The sequence below is a fragment of the Anser brachyrhynchus genome, assembly GCF_964034855.1.
Source record: "Anser brachyrhynchus genome assembly, chromosome: 14".
In the NCBI taxonomy this organism is placed as follows: Eukaryota; Metazoa; Chordata; class Aves; order Anseriformes; family Anatidae; genus Anser; species Anser brachyrhynchus.
The window spans coordinates 16,617,992-16,635,504 of NC_137709.1; the positions used below are offsets into that span (position 1 = coordinate 16,617,992).

Below are 17,513 nucleotides of genomic sequence, written 5' to 3' on the forward strand. Positions count from 1 at the left end.
ACAAATTCAAGTTACGGATTTTAGTTTTGGCTATTCTTTGAGTCTCTTATTTTTCATCCACTTTTTTGTTCTTTTTGGCAACTTGAATAATAGCATTCTAATATAGTCTATATTTCAATAAAGACAGATGACCGCAGAGCCTACTAATAAGTAAAAATGTTACACAACATTTAAAAAATGAAGTCTAGTACTTCTGTGTCAATTTACTTTGAATGCACAGTGCAATCTTCATATTGAGTATAAAACATTATCATCCTTAAGAAATGGATATAAACTCATGCTTTATTAATTACCAAGCATTCAAGTAAATCAAGTAATAACTAGAATTTGTATTACATCTGATAGTTAACAAAAATGCTAGTTACTCAAAGCAATATTGATCAAAACCTAATGCTGTCGACAAATGATAATAAAACTTTCAAGATATGCTTTCTCTCACCATGATATCAACACATATTTCAAAAACTAGGGGTATAAGCTTTAGGCCAAACTTAAAAGAATAAATACGATTTCTTCTTCCTACTAGCCAACCAAACATATGAGAGTGGAAAATTAGTAAATGGAAATTAACTGCCTTTTTTGCTAATGAATAATCATAATAATAAATAAGATTTTAAGAGCCATGAAATTATAAACACAAGTGTTTCAATACATTACAGCTGTAGAACAAAAAAGGAAATTAAAAAAAAAGAAATTATGGATTTATCAAGTACATAAGTTCTGTACCACTTCATAATTGACATTTTTACAAACTTCCATTCGAAAAAAGATCTTTTTTTTCTATTGAATATTATGAATAGTCAATGGCAGCACTTTGAATCTTAAAGAGAAACAGTGACCAAACTCAGTTAGAATGGAAATTCAGTGCTTTACGGTAACAGGAAAGATCATGGCAAAAATCTAATAGTACCGCTCACAAGAGGCAGAGAATGGAAACCACAGCCAAATCACAGCAGAATACAAAACACAATGCACCAGAAAAGTAGCTTTGCTCACATCTTTGGAGACACAACAGCCTTCCTCCAAGAAAAATGAAAAGCAGTAAAAATGAAAAATATGATAGCCTTCATATGTGTCTACTGAAATATGTATCCAGAAGAGCACAGAGGAAGAATGCAGAAGCTGAAGTGAAGCAGTATGGCTGCCCAAAACATGCAGCAGACCATCATTCTACAAATAAATTAAAATGCTACAATGGAGTAACACTAAAAGTTGGTGCTTAACAAGCAGCAGCTGTAGTACCATCATTGCAGGAAGAAGCCTCTTCTAGCATACGAATCAGGAGAACTGACACTAATAAAGGAAAATTATGCTCAGTAGAAAAAAAGTTCACCACCACTGCTGGATGTATTATGTGTGGTCTGTATCTAGTTATATAACAGTGGTTTAGATAGATTACAGCCCCCTGGAAAACCTCTAATATTCCATCCTGTTCCCAAGTATCAGAAGTTCCTAAAACTAAGAAGGGAAGAACTTCAAAGAAAAACACCCAAAAACCCTAGAGAATAAATTACCAAATTAAATACTTTTACTGTGAATTGAAGTATTCAAACCCTCCCTCAGCCCTCCCAAAACAAAACATTTACTAAAATTTTCTCTTCCTTACAGTAATGTGCTAGCATAAGAAACCACCAGAGAGAACTGCATTAGTATCAAGTACTGAGAGGTGCCTACCACAGCCTGTGACTCAGTAAAGCTTCTATCTGTATGAAAACTGAGAAAACCACAACTGATATTTAGTTTTGTTGTTTTTTTCTTCTTTTCTTTTCTTTTTTTTAAGTAGCTCAACTCAGCAAAACATTAATTAGTGTCAGAGGAAATCACACCATTGTAGAGTTCAGCCTACAAGATATATCTGAGAAATTAGTAAAAGGTCCATACATGCACACACAAATGCCACAACCAGCAGCCCCACTCACCTGAGTCCAGGGGAGTCAGTGAAATGATATAAACAAACAGCCAAGCAGATAATAACCAGAGCAAATAAATCAGGAGCTTCACTTGTAAGCATGAAAATAAATATAAGACTATTTGCCATTACTTTACACTGAGAGTTTCCAATTACAAAGGGTAAAAAAAAAAAAAAAGAGTGCAGAAAATAATAAAACTTACAGTAAAAATGTCAGAATATTATTAACTTTCAAAACAATTGCGAAGCTTGAGAGGTGTACTTCATGGTAACTGGATTCAAGCACCAACAAAATTACTTAGGGAAAGCTGCGAACGTCAGGGGAGGAGAAGAGGAAACAGAAGAGGTGGGTAATGCTGTCAGTCCAAACAGAGCTCACCTAAGGATGAAAGGAACTGGGGCTAGCAGAAAGCGAAGGGACAGCAGCAGGGGAGGTAGAAGATGTCTCTATCAGCTGGGCAGTGCTGCTCGAAGCAGCAGCTGGCACACAGTTAAGGCTGGACAACACCTCAAAGGGACCTAGAGCCCTGAGCTGTTAATACACTTTGTAAAGAAAAGTCCTGGTCCTCCCTTTTTTTGCGCTGCACTAGTCGCTAACGCAGAGGCACCCCAAGTAGCCTCAAACATTTAGAAACATTCTTTCATTGGGCTGAACGCAACTCTGAAACCATTCACAGCATCATCACCAGACACCACCGGAAGTGCAAAGAAGTGAAATTTGATCTGGACGTGAGCAAATATTTAAAACTCACATAAATGAAGAGCTAATCCAACAGTATTTTACAAAAAAAAAATAGAAATGGCAATTCCAAGCACTACCTTTGGATGAGTTATTTACACACACACACATAGATAACTGGTATATTGTCTCTTAAAAAAAAAATAGAGAGATGAATAAAGTAATACAAGGACAGAAGGACAGTCTCTCCTTTGCCAAGATAAACATGCATATATATATATATTTATTTTTTTCAGAGGGATACACACACACACACACACACCTCTATCTACAAGGAGCAGCTGAACTGAGCTGCTGAAGGTATGTGCATCTGGAACCCTTAGAAAGAGCACCTCTGTAGGTTAGCTCGTCTTGCACAGGTATGCCTCCCTATGAACTGCCTAAGCCACAAGAATACCATAGTCCGCAGCTCTTTCCATTAAACGGTCAAATTCCCAGTGGGCTTTGATCGGATGAGAAGAGAATGTGCAGTACAGCAGTGACAGAGCAAGTCCTCCCTTCCCTGCCGGGGCGGTGAGGAGGAATGCTTCCCCTCCCAAAGGCACAGGGTAGCACCTCCTCATCCCACCCGTGAACACTGAAAATAGCAGTGAGCTGTGTGTAATGTGCTCAGTGGGTCTCCCTGGCTCTCCCCTCACAAAATCATACCCCTCAGAAAAAAAAAAAGGCCACAGAGACAGCTGAGGGCATGTAATCCCAACCTTCCTGTCTCTTTCAGTACAAGAACCAGGGGACATTGAGTAGCACTAGCAGGAGTCTGGTTCAAAGCAAGCTTCCTTCACCTTCTTAGAAAAGGCTTTTTTTTTTTTTTTTTTTTCCACCTTTACACAGCAAACGTGCATTTGCAGGAGGATGCTGGGGAGGCCACAAGCTTACCAAGATTTAAGCAAAGACAGGAAAGATTCACAGAAGAGAATCCCAGTGAGGTTTCCTAAGTGGCTGAGACCACTTCCAGCTCAGGGAGTCCTGGGACCAAACGGGCTGAAAGTCTGGGAAAAAATAAGCTGAGTTTCAACTATGATTGCCTCTTTTACTGTCCCCAGGTGTCCACTTATGGCCATCCAGCTGAACCAGTACAGCCTATATTCTATTTCTTCCTCTCTTTACCTCTAGACAGACAAGAAAGATTTACTTGTCTTGATACCTACTAGCTTACCTTCATAATGCCTTTTGCACTGGCAAATGAAGACAAGAGGATGTATTTTCACCATTCCCAGACTGTTAGCCCAATTCCAGAATAGTAAGTAGGTGCATCAAACTCTCTATATTATGTTATTTATTTAGACTCAAAACATAGCATGACCTAGAGACACAGAATATCACAAAAAAAGGGCATCAGGACATTCAGCAAACAGCAGATTCCGCCCCCCCCCCCCCCCCCCAAAAAAAAAACCACAACTACATAGGTCGCAGACACTTTTTGTCACGATTTTAGTAGACATTTTCTTCAGTTATAGATTGCAGACATTCTCTTTTATAAGGTGTCACAAACACCACACATTTTCAAGAACTGCTTCACCCATGAATACATTCCCTACCGCACACAACATTAGCCACCCATTACCAGCAGTGCGGCTGCTCAAGAGCAGGGTAGCATCACAACGGCTACGCTGCTGCTAATGAGCAGCAACTGCACTTCGCACTTAACTGTGTTGTTCTGAAGTGTGGAAAAAGAGAATGAAATTTTCTCTCCTCTATATTTATCCATATTTAAAATATCTAAATACAGCCCGAATTTTCTTTTTACTCTAATCTTTTTTTTTCCCCAAATGTGAGTTGTATTCTAACAAAACCACTCTAAAGAAATTAGATAAACAATTTAATTAAAAAAAAAATATCTTTAAGTAAAGCACTGCTCTAATGAAACAGTGACATAAAACCACATGGTTGGTTAATCTGTGACACAAATAAAAGGCCAACTGAGTGGCAAGCCAGAACTGTCATTTGAAATTAGGGCATACAACAACACTAATGTGATTTGAAATTCTGATTTATATTAGGCCTCATTAAGCAGTTTAGAAAAATTCATAAATCTTTCTACAGGGTCATTTTTTTTCCTGATTACCTCTACAGAATGATATACACAAATACATTAAAATACGGCATTTATAAATCATTATATATATATATTTATTCAAGTCCTATTGTCTCTCAGCTATGAAACTGGACAAGGCAAGAGCCTTCACAGATCCATAAGAAAACCGAAACAAAAAGAATCTGGCATACGTACTTAAATGTTGATTCCAAAGTGTTTTCAAATTAAGCAGTACCATATATTCATAGAATTAGTGAGAGAGTTGCCAACGGCCTTTTTAAGTAAAGGTTATTATAGTTACTGTTATATATTGTATATATAAATATGTATATATTTATTGACTGAAGTCAGCTTAACTTTCCAAGTTGTAATTTACAGACAGATTTGATTATGATAGGTAGGTTCTGTTTCAGTTTATAATTTCTAGTCCTTGCCTCTTACAATATCTGTCAACTCCTCAGCTTTGTGCTTAAACCAAGACCTTAATAAAACGCAGCAATAAAACATGCATGTCTGTAACATGCTGATGGCTTACAGTCCTTCATTAACGGAAATCATTTGTTCATTAGTCCCTCATGAGCCACACCTACGTTCTTTTGCCAGCTTAGGATTCACTAACAGTGGTTTATTCCTTGAATTTCTGCTCAGTATGTTTTTATGCTAACTATTAAGGCCTAAAAATAATCTCAGATTTTTTTTTTATTATTACTATTTACTGAGATCTGAGATTTTTTTAAAATTATTTATTTATTTTTTTAAATACACCTTTGGGAAAGTAATGCATAGAGAAATCAGCTTTACATTCACCAAGAGATATGGTGCTGTGATGCTAATGACATCCCGACAAGCATAGCATAATTCTGCTCCTGGACATTTCTATTGCCTGCACTCTGCACTGAGCAAATTCAACAATTTTAAAACTTGCAGACATTTTCATTAAATACATATTGATAAAAAATACTGTGCATGTTTTCATTTTACAAAACACAGAAATGACTCAGTGGAACAGAAGAGCTTAAACGCCTCACCTGAAAGCTAAGGCATTTGGATATCGAACAGAGGATAGCACCCTAAGTGAGCATAAATATACTTAGATAGGATTTCCAAGTATTAAAAGCTAAGACAGTGAATCTATATATAGCCACTGATAAAAGTAGAGCTTAAAAGGACACTGATTGGTCCTTGCTTTGCTAACTTAAAACAATAACAGGCAAGAAATTTGAACAGTTTCCCCTTTACAATGAAAACAGTAACCTTAGATGTCTGTAAATACCTGGGCAGGTCAACTTTAAGCTAGCAAGACTTTGGAAAGCATAATTATTATCTGAATTTCAAGATACAGAATTTCAAGTGACCTTTTGAAAACTACTTTGTTTGAGGAGGAATACCGTGAACTGCAGCCAGGCATTCAGTTATCCAAAAGGAATACTGCTGACATCAAAAGACACGATACACAAAGCACAAAGCTTTATAAACTAAATGTCCAAACACACATAATCCAATGAACAAAGATACCAGCAGGTCATTTAGATATGGCTAAAAAATGGTCTGAATACCTCTGGATTTTATGTGTTCTACGTATTTTCTAGTTTACCAGAGAACTTGTAAAAACAGCCAAACAAAAAAGAAACCAAGTTAGGGACAGACTGCCATCAAACTTTTATTCTCGAGTAGTGATGCTCAGCTCTCAATTTTTTTACTCCTTTTTTTTGCTCTTATCAGAAATACAGATGTTCGCACATAGCCTGTTACTTAGAACTTGGTTTCTCAAGTAATAATCTTTATTCTCTGACATGTGCTCCTTAATACTAAGGTAGTCAAATTACAGTCAGGACACATTTGTGCTTCACATGCACAGATGAGGAAAGGTTGTCCAGCCTGGAGAAGAAAGGGCTCAGGGGGATCTCAACCACGTGCACAAAGACACAAGGGGAGGATGTCATGTAAATGGAGCCAGGCTCTTGGGCATGAACTGAAACACACTAAGTTCTGGTTAAAAAAAAAAAAAAACACACACACACACACAAACAGTGCAGGTGGTCAAACACTGGAACAGGTTGACCAGAGAGTTTTTTGTGTCTCCATCTGTGGGAACATTCAAAATCTGACTGGACATGGTCCTGAACAACTGTTCTGGTGGACCCTGCTTGAGAGCAGATGGCTGGACTAAAAGTCCACAGGGACTCCAAAAGTAGGACTGGACTCCAACTGGTAGGACTCCAGAAGTCCTTTCCAATCTCAGTCATTCTACTGTTATTTAAAACTGAGTATCATTTATATTCTCTAGTCGTATTTTTTTTTTTTCAAAGTTAAAGATTTTCAAAATTCATCTTTCTCTTTGGCATTTCATACTGTCCTCAAATGCAAGATCTAGAAGTTTATTAATGGAAGTTACACATGTGTAACACATGTAAATTTTAAAAAGAAGGGACTAAGCACTCCTTTCTTGATCTTTGCTTGTTTTCAATCCAGATGATATCACTAGAAGGGTGGTACCATTGCACTTGATTTGCGAAACGAGAGAGCAAGAAAGGAGAAACAAGAGCAACAGTTTAGCAAAAACAAACTGAAATTGGTCTGACAAAGACCCACCCCTGGAACAAGGAGGAAGGAATAAAGACACACTTTTATTCTGTTGATCCATTTCTAACAATTTAACAGAGGGCAGTAATCTTGAAGATACTAAAACCCCCAGAGCCCTGAGAAAAATCAGTCTGATAGTAAAATAAGACACTCAACTTCGCATCACCTCTGCTAAAAGAAACATGAGGCTTCTAGCTATTAGCTGACAGCCAGCCTGTGTCACCCAGAGCCAGGCACGTGTTGCTGGTGGTTATAAGGGGCAGGAAGAACCAAAGGTATTGCAGGAAGGTTTAAAGGATAGAGAAAGACAGGAGCTGGAGTTATTATAGGGGAAAAAGGACAAGGGAAAGATCACAGGGAATATTAGCAGAGAGAAGCAGGTAATCCTTCTGGTGGGAGGGATGCTGAGGGGATCAGGGATGAAGGACAGAAATCTGTAGGCAGTGAAGCTTCATTAGTTCCACTAATCACAGAACAATTTGTTTACAGGAAAGTATTTTGGTTGGTTTGTTGTTTGCCTTACAAGAATGAACAGGTGTCTTAATATATTCTGTGTGTAGAGTAAAAGAGGAACAGCCAATACTGAGAGCACTCCGTTCAGGCTCAATTTATAAATGCAAAAGTGATTCTGCATGCAACAGGAAGGATAAAAATGGTATCCTGCTGTTCACAGTGGGAGACAGAATTTAAATATCCTGTAATATAATTTGGTACATCACCACATATCAGGCTTGACTTTCCTAATTTACACCAGTAAGTTCTTACGCAAGAACCCATCTATTCATTTCAAGGCAGTGACTTCTGATTTACACCAGGGCAAAAGGAAGAGCACGCAGCCCTCCCTATCTTCATAAAATTGGCCATCTGCTGTTAAATGCATTAATGGCAGATGTAATACAATACTAACGTATGATTATAAGATAGTATCAGCACTGGATTGAAAGGGGAAACAGAATACTATTTGGTGTTAAGTCATTTACACCACCATTCACCAAAAAGAACAATTAACAGGTTACAGTGTTCTCCAATTTCAGCTACTTTTTAATTAGATGAATAAATCAAATCGTAACGAAAAAGAAATCAGAAGCACTCACTTTGGGGAAAAAGTTTCTAAAGGAGGGCTTTAATATAAGCAATTACGTTCACTTTTAGACAATGCAAAGTCACAATACGAAGGCACAATTTCTTTCAGTAAAGTCACACCTAAAACTAAATTGAGAGCAGTTTGTCCTCCTATAATTCCCATATTTTTCCATGATACAGCGGTGTTTAGCCACAGGTACGCAGTTCGTAGAAGAGAATGCCAACGAAATACCAATGCAAATGCCACTTGACAAAACAATTTTCATTAATTTTTTTTTTTTTTAATTACTCCATTTTTAAACAAAGATATCCATTTTAAGGGGGGCTTAGCCTACAGCTTTCAGCACCATTTGCATTTTCAAGCTCAAGTGCCACCTGCTGGCCCCACTGCTCACCCATAAGGACATGATTCCAGATGGCTTTTCTCATACATTTTGTAATTTTTTTTTGTTTTGTTCTTTTTAACATGAAACTTCATTAGAAGAGGGCATACAGAGTACTACAGAGACACATAATTTAACCACTGGAAATTATTTTCCTTTTGCTAGATCTTGTGTCCTTTTCTGGAATACATTAAAGTTTCCACTAAAAAGGAGGCTGTCCATTAGCACTGCTAATGCACCTCTCATCTTTAATTTCTCATTTTTCCAACATTTCTCACAAGATATTTTACGCCACCCGAACCCTGCCACGTGGAGCTCCTAATCTAACTATATGCAGACTTGTAGATGCACATTAGAGAAAAGAATGTGATAAATAGGAGCAGTTTACAGCAACAGGATCTGCACGAGGGGAAATTCTAAGGGAGATTTAAACTTTGCACCAGGGGTTGAAAATTTGTTGGCATTGCTCAGCTGCTCTAAACACACTGTGCAAAGGTGACAGGCAGATGAATGAGCAAGAAAACACTGAAATAGGTGGACCAGTGCTGAAGAACGCCAAGAGAGCAGGTAGCAACAAACACAGAGAAGATGAATTTATAGGAACATACACAGAAACTGCAGAAGAGGTTCAGTAGTGAGATTCAAGGAGAGAGATCATACAAAATCAATTTGGTGAAGTAAAGTAAATCATTAAGCAGCTACATCCTTCCCCTTCTCCATATTTCAAAATGTAGCTGCTAAAGGCTTTAGGCTGCTTCTGGTTCTTGCAGCACTGAGAATGAAAAAAAAAGGAGAAAAACAGAAATGCACAGAAAAAAGAGTTAAGACAGATTTTGGAGAAGAAAGTATATCTTGGATTAGTGGAGAAAAACATAAAGAATACCCGTGACCTCTGAATTTGAGTCAAAGATGCTACTGGGAAGGGAAATTAGACATCACTTGAAAGGAAAGAATTAAACAAATCAAGAAGGACTTTCCAGTTGGCTAAATTAGATTTCAGCCTTGAACTTAACTAGGACTATCAAGTCAGATTTCTCCACATCATGTCTATGATCAGGAGATGTTTAGGTCATCCTTTATTTCTCCTTCTGAATCTTCTCTGAATCCACAGATGCCTGTGGACTGCAGAGCTGCTTCCCTTGATTCCCTTCGGCTTTGCAGCAATCCGTTTCTGCAGCTCAGCAGCAGTAACAGAAGATCTGGCTGCCTTTGGGAAGGAGGACAGTTCCAGCCCAAGAATATTTGTTATCTGAAGCAGCAACCAACTCCTGAGAGATACCCACCTGGGCCTGCGAAAGAGCAGGTTACTTCAAATCTGCTCCATCTTTTCCCACTCTTAATTTGTCATCTAAACCCTTCGTGAAGAAAACATACAGAAGAAGAAATTTAATCCATTAAAGGTTACAAGTCAAAAATGTGCCTTTTTTCAAGGTGGCGTGCTTCTCTAGTACAGATGAACAACAGGACTGAGGTACTAAGAAGGATCAGTAATCACAGAATCATAAAATCATTCAGGTTGGAAAAGACCTCTAAGATCATCTGGTCCAACCTTCAACCTAATACTAAAGTCCACCTGTAAACCATGCTACTAAGTTCTACATCTACTTGTTTCTTGAAGACGTGCAGGGATGGTGACTCAACCACTTCCCTGGGCAGCCTACTCCAATGCCTAACAACTCTTTCAGTAAAGAAATTTCACCTCATGTCCAACCTAAACCTCCACTGGTGCAGCTTGAGGTCACTTCCCCTCATCTTATCACTTGGTGCTTGGGAGAAGAGCCTGATCCCCACCTTGCAAACTTGGTAATGCTAAGAACCACAATTAAAACTTGAAGCTGATCACAGGCTGCCCCTGTAAATATTTTATTTTTCTTACCAATAGCATTAGACTTCTATAATAGAACAAGTATCATTCTTCAAAGGGCAACTGGAGAAACGATGCTTGCCAACTGAAGAATTGCTGAAGGATACTAAGTATTAAGATACATCCAGATCATTACATCTTGGCCTTCACTACTTTAAATTTACTCAGACTTAATAAGTTTAGCCAAAACATAGCCACTGGCATTCAGTCATGTGCCACCAGTCACAAGTCTTCATGAACAGAAGCCTACTGTAACATCTCTGGTGTTACTGCATGATAAATCCAGTATTTTTCTAATGTAGCCCTGAACTTAGCAAGGACAATGAAGTCAGGCATAAAATAGCCATAAAACAACGTCAACTTTACAAAGCAAAAATGACCTTGAAAGGATTTAAAGATGAACAGGTACCATTCATTTTTCTGCTTCATTTAGATGTGTAAAAATACTCATTTCATTTCTACTTTTCTAGCAATAGGTGGCACTCTCAAATGCCACTTTCCTAAGAACCTATTGTGTACCATATTGTTCTATATTCAAGTAGGATACATTCAAGGAAGTATAGGTGAAGTTATTTTCCTTTCTGCTTCCACTAAACAGAACAGAAAATACATCTCACAGTTATTTTGTTTTCTGTTTTCAACTGTAGTAATGCTTAAGCACATTTTTACAACAGCTAGAAACTTGAGAGCAATATGCTGTTATTGTTTGCAAGACTACACTACTTTAGATAAGTGGCAAGCAGATAAACATGCTACATGCGCCAGCAATCTGAACAACAACATTAATATAAAAATCACAGTTTTAAAATAGGTATTGTCTCAGCACCTCCAGTTGCCTTTTTAGTGACCTGTTAAAATACATACTCATTTCTATTTTTCCCTGTTTTCCCAGATTTGTAGATAACATGCATGTTTAGTAAATAACATGTCCTCTTGGCTTGCAAAATAAGCACTTTGCTACTCTCCCCTTCAACCTGCTGACCACCTTTCTCTTTCTTCCCAATTCACCAGCTTTGTTATGTGCAACATTTCCTCTAAGTGCTGCTATCTTTTCTTCACCCGCTAGTGGTACGCTGGCTCTGCAGTTCTAATTTCAGAAGGATGCTTAACAGCTGCGACAGTCAGAATCCTGAGCTCAGTACTTACAAGGAAGATCATGCACATAATATTGTTTTTGAGATTTGCCACTTCTCCAGTGTAATTTTTGAAGTCCCAACTCCAATATAACACGCTTCTCACCTAAGCTGTTTACATAAGGGATATACTTTACAGGAAAGAAAAGTATACCAGACTAAGTCCCCTCTGTATTTTAATTTCTTTTGTTTCAAAGTAAAATGCTCTGGAAGCCTGGAAACAACTTCAGTTTGTCTCAAAGCAAGGAACGAATTAAACACCGAAGCTGTTTTCTTAAGTCTTTTGGTTATTACGGCAAAAGCATTAAATCTGTCTTAAAATTACTACATGCCATTAGGCAACCTTCTACCCTTTCTCCACAGATCAGGCACATCCCTGCAATTTCACAGCACTTGCTAATGCAAAGCATGCTCAGACTCCATTGACAGCGTGCCGACATGACATGCTTCACTTTCCATTGTCCACTGTCCTTAGCCGTTCATTATCCTGACTGCTGTTCCTACAGGATAATGATACGCTTGGCCTCTGCCTGTGACTAACACATTTTGCTACAGGGCTTCTTTTAATTGCAACACATAGCATATACTTTTGTTTTGGAGCAACAGACAAACATTTAGTAGAGAACTTGTTCGCTCCCCCGCTTGGTAGAGGATCAAAATTAAATATATTTTGAAGCAGGGGGCATGCAGCCCAAGTAAGATTGCACCTCCCCTGGTGTACCAAATGGGGATTCTCACTGCAGCCGAAGGAACACCCCTCCAAATTGTGCTGTGCTGAAAGACACCAGCTACCAAGAAATCCCCCAACTATAAACTGCTTAAATAAGAATGAAATATGTATGAAATCGCTAGAAAGTTTTCTCACCTTTTAAACAACTGCTTTATGACTTGGTGCCTGTGTCAGGATTTCAATTAGAAAATAACCAGACCAGATTCTTCTAAGTACAGAATGATTTAAAGCTGAGCACAGCCAAAAGCTAGCAATCAGCTCACAACTACAGCAGATGTTTCCCCAGCTGAAGTCACTCAGTCTAATTCTCTTACCCGGTGACAAGAAACAGGACATCCAAGACTCAGGAACTTTCATATTTAGGTCCTCAGTGATAAGAAATTACTACTAAAAAAGCTATCAGGCATGAACCTGTCACACATTTAAACAAGATGATCGCTTTTAATCAAAAAAATTCCCCCCAGAAGGGCAGCAGATTTGTTTTGAAAGGTTCTATTAGAAAGAAAAAGTCTGAACTGCAGAAATACTTGGTTCTTTCAACTCCAGTTGAACAGAGGAAAACAAATCATCAAGACATCTCCCTGTCTGGCAAGCAGAGCAGCAATGGTCAAGGGGCACAGAAGAAAACAACAAACAAGCCCATATAGTACCTAGATGGACTAGACAGAAAGTTATTTTTAATTTAAGATAAAATTATTAACTTCTGATATTAACCACATCAATGTTTTGTTTCACTGAGTTCTCAGTTACATTATCCATGACATCAACAATAAATGCCACTAATGAATACATCTGCAGAACTCCGGTTTATATTTTCATAGCACTGCCATGTATATATTTAATGTGTGTCTTCATAGCACATTCTAACTCACTTATTTGCCTTGGCCCCAGATGTACCTCGAGAGTGCCTCATTTAGTGCAGGAAGTAAAATAACCTTGACACAGGAGGATGAAAACGAAACCACTGACAACAGCACCCAGTCTGCAACTAGTTGAAGGACTCCAGTGACTGAGACTCCATCTGCGAGCAGGCAATACTCATCTGCGAGCGGGCAATACTCATCTGCAGCAGGTGGATCCGACCAGTATTTGGGGGCTGAATTCAGCACAGGAAGCCAGAACAGACTGATTCTGACCCATGGAAAGAGACAGACTGGTCCTGAGCCCCAGAAGAAACATATGCCAAGCAGTGAAAGCTGTGGTAGTGCAGTGACAAACCCTTTGATTCCAGCTCCTCATCAACAAGTTCCTGAGCATGGACATTTCGACTTCAGCAATCACCACAGCCAACACAGCATTGCTTGACCAATATTTGTAGTCACTGACTGCTTCTCATTGCCACCAGATAGATTGCCCAATAGCTGTAAACACATGGTTGTTTTAAGAAATTTCCTGAATGGAAAACTGAAATGGTGTCTCAGTCTCTTGGAATACTCCCAGCACAGTGATCCTCAGTCCCCTAACAATAACAGGCACCCCATCTCCCACCCCACCGACTCATAATGCTGTACACACGTAGATGGTGCAGTGCCTCAAAACTGAGAAAGCAATGTCTCAAAGTGGTATAGTCTAATTTACTACCAAGAACATGGTAGGTTAAAATGGAAAATGCAAATTTCTGTGCAAGAGTAGCACTGTTACAGGAGATACAACAGGTGCAGTCTATAATAATTTTTAAATTGTGGTCTTGTTTTATATCCAATATCAGCATGTAGAGCATTACATGTCCTGAATGATTACATTTATTCACATGTAGATCGTCAAGGTTTAACTATTAAGGGCAATAAATGTTTCATTGATCATTGCTGCAAAGCCAACTAATCCAGACACCTGCTTCTCAAAAACCGGTAAACTAAAACACATACATTATCTTCACTGAGCAATAAAAATGAAATTTTATTTATGAAAGGTAATGGGTTATTCCAATCTGTTTTTAAAAATAGCAAGAGTAGACTGCATAAGCAATAGCCTTTTAGAGGACTTCTGAAAATAAGCTACTAGTAAATCTTCCCTGCATGTGGAACAATATTAAATTTAGCTCTGTCTCTAGCATAATTAAGTACCCACAACAGTATAAAACCTTCATTAAATTACGGTGTTTGGAGTGAAATGTAAATTTGTCTTCAGATACAAGGTTGATATTTCAACCCCTTCACTGCCAGAATATCATTATGGGGTAGGGAAGCCACAGAGCAAGCAGAATAGTTCATGAGCACTCCTCTTCTCTGGATACTGCACAATCAGAAAAGGTATCAATTAAGCGCCTGTGTCTCTCCTGCCTCCCCCCAAGAAAAAAAAAAAAAGAACAAGTGAGGAATGCCTTTTAACTACTGCCTCACTGGAAAAACCAATTAACTGCATTACTTCTTATGACATTCACGTTATTTTTGTTCCATCACCACCAACCCTTCTTGATGGAAAGCAAAAACAAAACAAAAATGCCTTTTACAAAATAACAATAATAAAAAAAATCAACACAAAAGCTCAATTATGCACCCACTCAAAGTCTCTAGTCCGGCTGCTGGCAGAGCGGAGCCCAGCACTGGCTGGTTGTGGCTGGGACCTGCTGGACGTTTCTAAACACATGAGCATAACAACACGTAACCTAACAGAAGACTTGAAGCATAGGATTGTTTTCAATGAGCAAACAAGGTTAATTCATTTTTTGAGAACAACCAGTCCAAACTGGCCTCAAGAAAAATCAAGCTGTTTTTTCTTCATCTAGAAATAAATGAATAAACATGACATTGGATCAGGTTTACACTAAAACTGTCCTTATTTTAGATAACATTTAAACAAACCTTACATTTCCATGTATGCCTCCTGACTAATGAGCAAAACACAGAAAATATTTGACAATTTTTTTTTGGAAAGCCAAGTATAGAAAGTAGGTATCAACAATGACATTTAAACATACATTTGGGAGAAGAGCAAGGAAAATAGAGGAAGACTTGTATAATGGCACTTAGTAATTTTTTTTTCCTATTTCCAGAGCTTTACAAATTAAAAATATTTGAAATACGAGATACTAAAGTGATTTTCCAATATTCTATAGTTTTTCAAAAAATATTAAAATTGAAAAAAGTGCTTCTGGAATACACTTAATTCAGTACGTTTTTCATACAACAAAATACTTTCCTTAAACATTTGTGTCTATTTTATAAAAACACATTCATAAAGGTAGTAACTATATTAATGAATTTTTTTAATAAAAAAAACTTTAAACTTAGAAGTATCATAGAATTTGTAAAAAAAAAAAAAAAAGAAATTGGCAATTTATCATGACTTCTGTAATACAACATATACTTTCCTCCCCCGTAATATTCAGAATTGTAACTGGTCTTGAACTGTTGCTCAGATTTAATGGCCAGAAACTGACCTCATGTATTTTTCTAGTCTATAAAAAAAATCAAAATTTTTATTTCAAATTTTCTCCTACTGCATGCCTGTATGTGTACATGTACAGTCTGCACATGTGCCATTATAAAACACTTCACTTAAGCAAGTGTAATATAAACAATATTAAAAATTTAAAGTTTCCATATGTTGTAGGAGCTTAGAAAGATAAGACTACCTATGAATCTACCTTGTCCTTTCAACTACTTACAATGTAAGTTAGAACACAGTTAGGTAGCTTCCTGGTTTCTCTACATATATGGTGCTTGAAGCCTCAAAAGACAGTTTACAGCAATCAGCATTTCAGGATATAAATCTTCATCTTCTGAATTCTATAAAGTGTGTACATTAAAAACAGGCTTGTTCTATTAAGTTGGAATAATAATTACTTTTCTGTATTTATCTCCCAATGTTATTACGGCCAAATAAGAAAAAAGCAAACATTCAAGCACTCATTTACAGACATTCGCTTTATAATGGGAACAACAATAAAAGCTATTAGATGGTACACAGCTAAAGGCAAAAGCTTTTCCTTTAGGTCAAATATATCAGTACTAGCTTGTAATAACCAAAACAGAAAGATTATTCCTTTAAAACCCTTTAATTCTTGATATCCACAGTTCTAATCCTCAAGTTATTGTTGAAGGCCACTTTAATGTTACTGTTTAAAATTTTGGTGTCAAGTCATTTTTTTTTCCTCCAATACCAACTAAACTGCTCATGCTTCACTTTCATAATTTATGTAATTTTAGAAGCCCTTAATTTAATTAAAACCTTGTAAAATTAAGCAGGTTTGACTTTGTTTTCTATATGCAAAGGAAGAGAAGCACATTACTTGGATATTTTGTTAGAACAGCTCATTTCAAAATTTATTATAGGTTACTATCATACCGAGAATAATAAAGATATATTTTTAATTACTTTTCCTCACAAGAACAGGCTAATACATATTCCATCAATATTATGATCCCCTTGGATGGAGAGAAACTAAATGCTAACCCAAACAGATTTAAAAGCTATAATTACTTGGTAAACAAGGGAATCATACAAAATAATTACACATTGAGTTCTTATTAAATTAAAGTAAAAGAAGTTTTTAGGACTCTCTGTGTTGTATTTTTCTCTTTTGCTTTCTGCCTGCTGCAGTGTCATTGAGCATATCATTATCCAAATGACATTGCTCTCCAAACGTGTTTTACACAAAGCAGGCAGACTTTGTACAGCATACCTACTGTCTTCTCTCTGGTGATGAAGTATAGATAAAGACACAATGCCAGCCCACGTAAACCATATTAAACAGCAAAACACTGCTCTGATGATGCAGTGCTGCCTCCTTCCACCTCCCCCCCCACCAAAAAAAAAAAAAAAAAAAAGGCAACATACCAGGAGGTCACCTCAGGAAGGTCATGCAGAAAGATTATTTCTAATCTGCTTTAAAAATATTATTAGGGCTTTTTTGCTACGATGTCTGCAGAAGGGCTCTCTGGTTGGCTGAATGATAAACACTGCTATCTCTAACATTAATAAAATAAATAAATATGTCCTGCTCTTTTACACTCATCCATTACAAAACTTCTCATTTACACAGACTGATGACCTCCTCTTGCTAATATTGAAATACTGAATTTTTCAGAAAAAAATCTCCTGAAAAGACCACG

At 37.4% G+C, this 17,513-nt stretch overlaps 1 protein-coding gene across 40 annotated transcripts in view; it reads right to left on the bottom strand.

The window, feature by feature from the left end:
- The window catches only part of TENM2 (teneurin transmembrane protein 2), a 1,469,731-nt gene that overhangs the window by 607,217 nt on the left and 845,001 nt on the right, over window positions 1–17,513 (bottom strand). Inside the window, exon 1 of one of the 40 annotated variants that reach the window (XM_080555531.1) lies at window positions 12,595–12,668. The exons of the other annotated variants lie outside the window; for them this stretch is intronic. The gene's annotated coding sequence lies outside the window, so the exon portion shown is untranslated. Of the gene's footprint in view, window positions 1–12,594; window positions 12,669–17,513 lie in introns of those variants that run through there. 40 annotated transcript variants of the gene reach the window in all.